At 37.0% G+C, this 8,967-nt stretch overlaps 1 protein-coding gene across 8 annotated transcripts in view; it reads right to left on the reverse strand.

The window, feature by feature from the left end:
* EDA (ectodysplasin A) overlaps positions 1-8,967 on the reverse strand; it is a 435,794-nt gene that overhangs the window by 310,711 nt on the left and 116,116 nt on the right. The gene's annotated exons all lie outside the window — the stretch shown is intronic.

An 8,967-nucleotide genomic window follows, 5' to 3' on the forward strand; every position in this document is an offset into this window, starting at 1 on the left:
TTTCACATACAGAATCTTATTGTAATGTTCCAACCATACTAGACTGTTCTTTCCTCTGGTACAGAATCCATTCACACTAGCAAGAATCTGTGGCAAGCAGCACTCTCCAGATCTAGGGAGAGATCTGAAGATTCTTTAAAGACATGGTATTTGCTATAATACAGTCTTAAGGTATGTTGTTTGCCCCTCTTTCTCAATCCTACCCTGCTAGCATTTCCCCTTGTTTTCTAAATCACCACGCTGTACCATGCCAATGTCAGTCTGATCTCTTTACCCATTTTTATGTTGAGCCTTTTTTTCAAACACACTATCCAACCCTCCCCTTCCTTACCCCTATTCCCCAGTCCCAAAAAACAGCCTTCAACTTCTTTGCATGCCTGAGCTACTCCCTCTCCAACCTCTACCTTTCCAAGAAGGCACTTGTTTTGAAGCATTTCAGCTATGAAGACCACCCACCATGGGGCTCACTTATTGTTCTCATTCCATATTGTACCGCACCAACTTGTATCTTTAGATTGTAAACACCTCAGAGAAAAGATTTTCTCCTTTGTTTAGTGCAATCAACCTATTGTAAAACACTGTGTATACTTACAGACTATCACTAATGCGGTTCTTCCTGGGTTTCAATGGAATTATCCACTGAGTCATGTAACTTCATTTCAGCATCATTTGTCTTTCCCTGAATTATTTGGGGCCTTCTTCCAGACTTTTTTAAAAGTAAAAAATTATCACTTTCTGCTTTCAGGAGAGCTGTCAGTCACACATCTGAACATACATGCTTTATCTTGCTTTATTCTATTTCTTACAGATAACAATATCATATTAAATATCCTTCAAGAGGCTGCTACAAAGGTAAAATACAAAGGCATTTTCCCTCTGGGTAATCTACAGATGATCTTATTCACTCCTACTGTATTGAAAAATGACACTGGACCTTTTGGAATTGAGTATATCCCAGCTATATTACAATGCTGTATCGGGGAGTGATGCTGGTTTAAAAAAGGAAGTCATTGATTTTCCTAGAAAAAAAGAGGAAAGAAATCTTAAAATATACAAAATTACTGAATAATAAGTCCAATTTTTCAATTAATGCAAATGTTTAATGACTTCAAGTAACCTTAAATATTAAAATGCATTAGAGGATAAACAGATCAGACAGCACATAAATTCTTGTGTGGAACCAGGAGTCAGATATAACCCCAAATCCCCAACTTGAACAATTGGTTTCATAAGTATCCAAATGGAAAAAAAAAAGACGTGCTCTCCACTTTTTTTTTTTTTTTTTTGAGATGGAGTTTCACTCTTGTTGCCCAGGCTGGAGTGCAGTGGTGTGATATCAGCTCACTGTGATCTCCGCCTCCCGGGTTCAAGGATTCTTCTGTCTCAGATTCCCAAGTAGCTGGAACTACAGGCACATGCCACCACACCCAGCTAATTTTTGTATTTTTAGTAGAGACGGGGTTTCACCATGTTGGCCAGGCTGGTCTCAAACTCCCGACCTCAGGTGATCTGCCCACCTCGGCCTCTGAAAGTGCTGGGATTATAGGCATGAGCCACTGTGCCCAGCCTCCAAACTTGTTTCTTTATGTTTGCACTTAAGCATTGCTCAAAAAATGTTTGCTGAATATAAACGTTGTTCCCAGAGCTAAACAATAGTGAGAATGTCCAAATGAGTGGAGCTGAAGAGGAAGAAGCAAGCACACTAAGATAATCTACAAATTCTATAAGAACATAAAGAGCTAACACTTTGACACTGAATCTTTTTTCTATAGGATCATCTAGTACATGTTATTAGAGCATTTCATCCAAGACCCCAATTTCTCCCATCTCACGGGCAATAGTCTTACCCTCTACCCAACTGGAACTTTTGGCTTATGCTCAATTGTCTGGATCAATTACAATATTTAACCCTTGCTCTTTGTATATAAAGATGAAGATGAACACCTCTTGAAGCCTATATCCAATGCTTGAAAGTAGTTTTAAAGGACACTTCCAAAGAAGAGCAAATGTAGTAGCAGAACTGGAGGAATATAAACATGAAATATTTTAGCAGGGCCTTCATCCAGGATACATTTCAACATAAACCCTACTTCTGAGTGATGCACAATAAAAATACAGACAAATTGCTTGAGCATTATGACTCCATAATGAAAAGATTCCATACAGAGACTGAGCCCACATGGAGAGCTTTGTACGAAGTATATTAAACCTATTCTCTTATCGATGCCTGACAATACAAATACATTAGGACAGGTGTAAATTCTATTACCACTGTCTCTTAGTGAACATTTCATACATGTGTGGCTAATAGAAAATAAAATATGATGTGACAGGTGAAGTCAGGATGATTAAAATTTGGATTATTAAAATGACATCTTGACACAATATCCATAATGGTTTCATTATGAAAGTTCAGCTTTCTGTTCATAATACTTTATTTACAGTACCCCTCTGTGCAGAATAAAATATGTAAGATTTTCCTTCCTTATGAACATGTTGCTGCTAAGCAGCTAACATAGTATCTGCTGGGATAAAGTGAGAATATCTTTTTAGTTATAAAGAAACAGATATGAACTACATTAGGTCCTTACTGTATGCCAGATGATAACTTCTATTTCCTAAAATAAATACATTAAAATGAATTAATGTTGAACACTCAGGATCATGCAATCAATATTATTCAAAAAAGAGACATTTCAACTAATGCTTAAATCTTGGAATTAAGTTGGCTAAACAAATGTTAACTGTGAGCTATCACACCTGACCAACCAAGAGGAGCCAGCACCCCCCTTTTTTACTAAATTATTTGCAGCACCCCCTTTAATTACTAAAGAGACATAGCTTAACTATTAAGTTTCTTCTTAGTCCAACAGCATATACTAGAACTTTCTCATGGAACATAAATTTTACATTCAGAAAAATGAGAAAATCAAAAGAACCAGAAGACTAACAAACACTGGGAATGAGAAAAGGGACTCAAATACAGCTAAGAGTTCACTAATTGATCACCCCTTAACTGACCTTCCTGTTTCTTTGGTTTTAGTGGAATATTTTTTATAATTAGTGCATTGCTATAAATAATATTCCCCACCCATAGATGAGACAAGAAAACAAGCGAGCTCACCTCACATTGTCAGTGGTAAATCTGCAAGTGATCACAACCTAGTAGTAAAGAGGAAAGGTTATAAGTTTTGTCCTCTTCTTTTCCCCACAAAGCAGATATAAGACAAAATATCTATATTATAAACTAGCTGGTATGGAATTGGTAACAGAAAAAAAATTGCTGGTATAAGTTTATTGTAGTAATGTAGTCCATTGCAGTCAGCGCAGCAAAGCATCATTTCTATAAAACATTCAAGAGAAGAGGGAAACATCTGTGTCTTTATAATGGGCTTTTACTTCAGTAAAATTAAAAAGTGCTCTGAAAATGAAAATCCTAAACACAGAAATGACTTAGAAGTCGGTTTCAAAATTTAATTCCCAAAGCCCCTTTAAAAATGAGATATTCATCTTTCCAGAAAGGTTTAGGTAGAGCTGAGCCTACGGGGAAGAAGATGGATGAGGCCTCTTCAAATCTATGCAGCCCTATAACTCTAAAAAGGGCCTAAATTCTGCTCTACTTCCCAGATGGAATAAGGTAAATGTGCTGCTTATAATTACTATCCTGATCCAACCACAGATGCTGACTTTTGCCATTTGATGCTCATAAAGCACCACTTGGTAGTTCCTCCAATATATAAAAAATGCAATTATAAATCTTCTGAATACCAATACCTGAAACAAAATGGGAAGGAGGAGGAAATATCCTGGTGAATAGCAAAAAAAAAACACATTGTGTGTTAAAGAATCTAGAGTTACTTCTTCAGGAGAAAAATAAACTGTAAGAAAAATAAAACTAACTCATTTTATTTTGTCTATTCTTCTAACAGAAGTGATGGCACCCCTCCCCAACCAAAAAAAAAGAAAAAAGAAAAAGAAAAACAAAACCTTAGTGAGAGGAAGTTTCTAAAAGGACACATTGGGAGTCATAATGAGCTTTGGAAAAACAGTGTTTTTTCAGAAATTAAAATCCTATTACGCCTTGTGTCAGTGGAGAGTTATACATGTTATTTGTATGTAGTTCAGTGTTCTTAGAGACCTAGGGATTCTTTACTAATCTCTGGGCCTCAAAAGGTCTTTATCAGTCCTTTTCCTGCAGCCAGAAAGATACTAATCAAGTCATAACAAACACCATGGTCCTACTTCAGAATCAATGCTGGATAGTCTAGACCTGAGTCTCAACTCTCAGCTGGCTGCTTTCTTGGTCCTGCCTACTCTATAAAATCACCTTGTATTAGGAGCACCCAGATATATAAAGCAAGGTCTTAATGACCTACAAAGAGACTTAGGCTCCCACACAATAATACTGGGAGACTTTAACACTCCATTGTCCATATCAGGCAGATCAATGAGACAGAAAATTAACAAGGATATCCAGGACTTGAACTCAGATCTGGACCAAGCAGACCTAATAGACATCTACAGAACTCTCCACCCCAAATCCACAGAACATACATTCTTCTCATCACCACATTGCACTTACTCTAAAATTGGCTACATAATTGAAAGTACATCAACCCTCAGCAAATGCAAAAGAATGGAAATCATAATAAACAGTCCCTCAGACCACAGTGCAATAAAATTAGAACTCAGGATTAAGAAACTCACACAAAACTGCACAACTACATGGAAACTGAATTACCTGCTCCTAAATGACTACTGGATAAATAATGAAATAAAGGCAGAAATAAAGATGTTGTTCAAAACCAATGAGAATGAAGACACAACTTACCAGGATCTCTGGGACACATTTAAAGCAGTGTCTAGAGGGAAATTTATAACACTAAATGCACACATGAGAAGCGAGGAAATATCTAAATCGACACCCTAACATCATGATTGAAAGAACTAGAGGAGGAAGACCAAATAAATTCAAAAGCTAGCAGAAGACAAAAAATAACTAAGATCAGTACAGAACTGAAGGAGATAGAGACACAAAAACTCTTCAAAAAAATCAATAAATTCAGGAGCTGCATTTTTGAAAAGATCAACAAAATAGATAGCCTGCTAGGCAGACTAATAAAAAAGAGAGAAGAATCGAATAGATGCAATAAAAAATGATAAAGGGGATATCACCATTGATTCCACAGAAATACAAACTACTATCAGAGATTACTGCAAAAACTTCTATGCACTTAAAACTAGTAAATCTAGAAGAAATGAATGAATTCCTGGACACTTACACCTTCCAAAGACTAAACCAGGAAGAAGTTGAATCTCTGAATAGACCAATAACAAGATCTGAAGTAGGGGCAGCAATTAATAGCCTACCAACCACAAAAAGTCCAGGACCAGACAGGTTCATAGCCAAATTCTACCAGAGGTACAAAGAGGAGCTGGTACCATTCCTTCTGAAACTATTCCAAACAATACAAAAAGAGGGAATCCTCCCTAACTCATTTTATGAGACCAACATCATCCTGATACCAAAACCTGGTAGAGACAAAACTAAAAAAGAAAATTTCAGGCCAATATCCATGATGAACATAGATGTGAAAATCCTCAATAAAATACTGGCAAACTGAATCCAATAGTACATCAAAAAGCTTATCCATCATGATCAAGTCGGCTTCATCCCTGGGATGCAAGACTGGTTCAACATATGCAAATCTATAAATGTAATCCATTACATAAACAGAATCAAAGACAAAAACCACGATTATCTCAATAGATGCAGAGAAGGCCTTCGACAAAATTCAACAGCACTTTATGCTAAAAACTCTCAATAAATTAGGTACCAATGGAACATACCTCAAAATAATAAGAGCTACTTATGACAAACCCACAGCCAATATCATACCAAATGGGCAAAAACTGGAAGTACTCCCTTTGAAAACTGGCATAAGACAAGGATACCCTCTCTCACCACTCTGATTCAACATGATATTGGATGTTCTGGCCAGGACAATCAGGTAAGAAAAATAAAGCATATTCAATTAGGAAAAGAGGAAGCCAACTTGTTTCTGTAGATGACATGATTGTGTGTTTAGAAGAACCTATCGTCTCAGCCCAAAATCTCCATAAGCTGATAAGCAACTTCAGCAAAGTCTCAGTATACAAAATCAATGTGCAAAAATCACAAGCATTCCTATTCACCAATAACAGACAAACAGAGAGCCAAATCATGAGTGAACTCCCATTCACAATTGCTACAAAGGGAATAAAATACCTAGGAATACAGCTAACAAGGGATGTGAAGGAATTCTTCAAGGAGAACTACAAACCACTGCTCAAAGAAATAAAAGAGGACACAAACGGATGAAAAAACATTACATGTTCATGGTTAGGAAGAATCAATATCATGAAAATGGCCATACTGCCCAAAGTAATTTACAGATTCAATGCTATCCTCATCAACTTTCTTCACAGAACTGGAAAAAAACACCTTAAACTTCATATGGAACCAAAAGAGACCCTGCATAGCCAAGACAATCCTAAGGAANGGAGGCATCACACTACCTGATTTTAACTACACTATAAGGCTACAGTAATCAAAACAACATGGTACTGGTACCAAAACAGAGATATAGACCAATGGAACAGAACAGAGGCCTCAGAAGTAATGGCCCACATCTACAACCACCTGATCTTTGACAAACCTGACAAAAACAAGCAATGGGGGCAGGATTTCCTAATGAATAAATGGTGCTGTGAAATCTGGCTAGCCATATGCAGAAAGCTGAAACTGGATCCCTTACTTACACCTTATATAAAAATTAACTCCAGATGGATTAAAGATTTAAACATAAGACCTAACACCATAAAAATCCTACAAGAAAATCTAGGCAAAACCATTCAGAACATAGGCATAGGCAAGGACTTTATGACTAAAACACCAAAAACAAAGGCAACAAAAGCCAAAATAGACAAATGGGATTTAATTAAACTTAAGAACTTCTGCACAGCAAAAGAAACTATCATTAGAGTGAACAGGCAACCAACAGAGTGGGAAAAAATTTTTGTAATCTACCCATCTGACAAAGGGCTAATAAACAGAATCTACAAAGAACTTAAACAAATTTACAAGAAAAAAACAACCCCATCAAAAAGTGGGTGAAGGATATGACAGACATTTTTGAAAAGAAGACATTTATGCAGCCAACAAACATATGAAAGGAGCTTATCATCACTGGTCATTATAGAAATGCAAATCAAAACCACATTGAGATACCATCTCACGTCAGTTAGAATGGTGACTGTTAAAAACTCTGGAGACAACAGATGCTGGAGAGGATGTGGAGAAATAGGAATGCTTTTACACTGTTGGTGGGAGTGTAAATTAATTCAGCCATTGTGGAAAACAGTGTGGCAATTCCTCAAGGATCTAGAAATAGAAATACCATTTGACCCAGCAATCCTATTACTGTGTATATACCCAAAGGATTATAAAACATTCTATTATGAAGACACATGCACACATAAGTCTATTGTGGCACTGTTTACAATAGCAAAGACTTGGAACCAACCCAAATGCCTATCAATGATTGACTGGATAAAGAAAATGTGGCACATATACAACATGGAATACTAAGCAGTCATAAAAAAGGATAAGTTCATGTCCTTTGCAGGGATATGGATGAAGCTGGAAACCATCATTCTCAGTAAACGGACACAAGAACAGAAAACCAAACACTGCATGTTCTCAGTCATAAGTGGGTGTTGAACAATGAGAACACATGGACACAGGGAGGGAAACATCACACACCGGGGCCTGTGGGGGGTGTGGGGGTTAAGGGAGGGTTAGCGGGGGTGGGGGGATTGGGGAGGAATAACATTATGAGAAATACCTAATGTAGATGATGGGGGGATGGATGCAACAAACCACCATGGCACATGTATGCCTATGTAACAGACCTGCACAATATGCACATGTACCCCAGAAAGTAAAGTATAATAATAACAATAATAATAAAATCACCCTATATTTTGGGCTAGTCTTACATTTATTTAATTTGCCTCTTATTCAAATGATTATTCATTTTATCTTATTTAACAAACACTAACATGAATACTATTTTAAGCAATTTATAAATATCAACATATTTTATCATCAAAACAACCTTATGAGGGAAACCCTATATCCTTATTTTACAGATTTAAAAGCTTAGACTTAAAGAAGTTTAACTAACTGACGCAAAGACCATGCTGCTGTTAAGTGGTAGAGCAGAGATTAGAACCCAGGCAGCTCAAGAGTCCATGTTTTTAAGCTATTATGCTATCCTGTCTTTCCAAAGGAGACAAGTAACAAATGTTGGTGTACTGATTATCCTAAAGCTGCCTTTCTTTTCTTTTTTCAAAAAAAGTATAATAATATTGAAGTTATCATTCCTTAAAGGCAAGTGGCAGCACATATCCTACCTTTGTTTACATGACACAAACTTACAACATATCACGCAACAGGCCTTTTTAGCATAGTCCTTGGTAATAAAGCTTTGCATATCCCTGTGAAGTGGTCAGAAACAGTATTTTGCAAATCATCTTATTTCTCATCACTTTATCAAATCAACCCTCTTTTATAAATAGAAGAGTGTGGTTTTCATTTCCAATGATTTTTCTACTAAATTCAACAGGTGTTTCTCTGGATTCCATCAGCCTGAGGATTAAAATTGAGGTGTCTGATCACAACAAAGGCAACAAGAACCTCAACCCACCCTCCCTCACAGGACTCCAGGTTTTACCATTCTCTCTTGAGCCAAGCAGAATCTTTTCTGTGTCTGTTAACTAATTCTGCTACCACAGAAGTGGGCTGAGCAGCTTCTCATCTTCAAGTCTCCTCCAGGGGGCTACTTCTCTACTGCCAGTGTCCTCCTTATCAGCATAGCAGTGGCTGAATTAACTGCTTTTGGTCTGTCAATTCCAGGACTCTGC

The sequence above is a fragment of the Cebus imitator genome, unplaced genomic scaffold (assembly GCF_001604975.1).
Source record: "Cebus imitator isolate Cc_AM_T3 unplaced genomic scaffold, Cebus_imitator-1.0 Scaffold14, whole genome shotgun sequence".
Classification (NCBI taxonomy): Eukaryota; Metazoa; Chordata; class Mammalia; order Primates; family Cebidae; genus Cebus; species Cebus imitator.